Source organism: Olea europaea, unplaced genomic scaffold, assembly GCF_002742605.1.
Source record: "Olea europaea var. sylvestris unplaced genomic scaffold, O_europaea_v1 scaffold20472, whole genome shotgun sequence".
NCBI classification, from domain to species: Eukaryota; Viridiplantae; Streptophyta; class Magnoliopsida; order Lamiales; family Oleaceae; genus Olea; species Olea europaea.
In genome coordinates, this window is record NW_019238380.1 from 1 (window position 1) to 1925 (window position 1925).

General features: G+C 37.1%; 1 long non-coding RNA gene across 1 annotated transcript; it reads right to left on the bottom strand.

Moving 5' to 3' along the window:
- Window positions 1-295: 295 nt before the first annotated feature.
- Window positions 296-1919, bottom strand: LOC111379869. Its single transcript, XR_002700094.1, has 2 exons — window positions 1750-1919; window positions 296-675 (listed from the first exon to the last, which is right to left on the bottom strand). It is a non-coding gene; the product is annotated as an uncharacterized LOC111379869 (long non-coding RNA).
- Window positions 1920-1925: the final 6 nt, after the last annotated feature.

The following is a 1925-nucleotide window of genomic DNA, read 5'->3' on the forward strand; positions in this document are numbered from 1 at the left end:
AGAACATGTATGCATCTTCTTGTACTAGCTAAGACCCATAAATAATTGCTTAGTGATAAACGAGGTAAGAGCGCAAAAACAGACAAGCAAGCGATTTGTCAAGAAATATCCTTAAAGGAGTGTTTAATAGCTCACTGATCAAGCGCTCTTGCGCCAAGAGCAATTGACAAGGCAGCTGTAGAGGGAGGATAAAGCTACATGCTATCAATTTAACAACGAAGCATGCAAAATTGCCCTGTGCCTTCACCTCAAGGACTCTAAATTCCATTATAATATAAAGCGAAGGACAATCAAATTAGAAAAAGTTACACTCTTAGGGCAACCCTCAGATAAGACAACATCATTGAAAGAAAAACAAGTCGAGGATTTGAACAAGCACCCCATATACCTTACAAAATCATGTTCACCAGTCACTTCTATTTAAATGTTAAAGAGCATCTTCTGTTTACAACCAATTAAGTTATCCTCTAGGAACAATCCATCCGATATGTTATAATTAACTAACGCAAGTACAAGACGGGTATGATGGAACATTCATCAGGATAAAATACTCGCACATCAAACGACTAATGGCCAGCAAAAAGGGATTGATTATTCCTACTCCTCATCGCTGTCATTGCCGAAAACTGAGGCAACTGCTACCTTCGGCTTCTTTGTAGCATTGCCCACAGAGCTCTGTTTCACAAGAAAAGCAACACTTTACCAGAGCTGAAAGAGTAACAGTAAAGTCTGATGAAACAATATACGTTCAATCACAAAAGGTCGACAAGATGGGGTGGAAAAAGAATTGTTGTGTAGCTGCAGTCCCTAGAAATGATCAGAAAAAATTATTTGTTCATTCAAATGAAGCAGAGGATTTCAATTATTTCTACCTGCATGACATTTTTTAAAATAGTAGAAAGTAATAGGATAACACCATGTCGTGAAATCGCTATTAATTCTCGTGCTAAAGTATTAATATTTGCACAATATTTTGTACAGTAAAACTTTTCTATTGATATAGATTCTAAACTGAATGCAGTTTATGGTTTGGATTTTTCCTTTAGCACACCATGCTCGAGAAGAAATCCTGATATGACATAGTTGAAGATCTTTTTCTAAGACGGCCTCAGCTTCAGAAAGAATATCTACAATGCTCATATGGTCGTCAAAGGTTACAGTTTGGACCAATAAAAGTCAGTAGTTCAACCATGATATCAAAATCTTGACCTTTCTTATCACCTTCTTACAAAATGAATTACAGCGTTAAAGGGAGAAGCATGCTGAGGTTTCACGAGTATTCCACCTCTAGATTCCTAGATACAGGCAGAAGCCCTACATATTTAGGATATTTACAGCACCTAAATAAGAGACTAAGCTAGAGAAACGTACAAGTTAGGTTTTACATCCAAAGCATAGCCTTTGTAGCTATACTCTCGGACATTTGGAATTTTCCACAGCTCCCCAAATTAATTGCCTTTCAAAAAGCCACCTTACCCAAATACGCAGTAATTTCTGCTTAACATCAATTCACCTTTTTACATGTGGATTTTCATTCTCTTAACCAATATACTGTTGGACTTTTCTTGCTTCAGTGTTAAATGCATAACAATATTAGTACTCATAGAAGAATGCGGATAAAAAGCAAGCAGTTTGAATGTGTCTCAATGGGGCTCCAATTAGTAAGACCCAACGTATTTACGAAGCAGATAACAAGATAAACAGCAACAACACAACCATTTCCAACTCTTGAAAGCAACTTGTAAATACCTTGGATGCACTGCTTTTGGCAGAAAATCCAAACTTTAAAGCTTTTCGCTGATCTTGATCTGCAACTAGTGTAGCACTCCTTGCTGCAACAGGCATTGAAATATCCCTAGATTCCTCTTGATTCTCCAGCTGTTGCTTACGTGCATCAGCCCTGTTAGAGAAAAAATAAAAAAAAA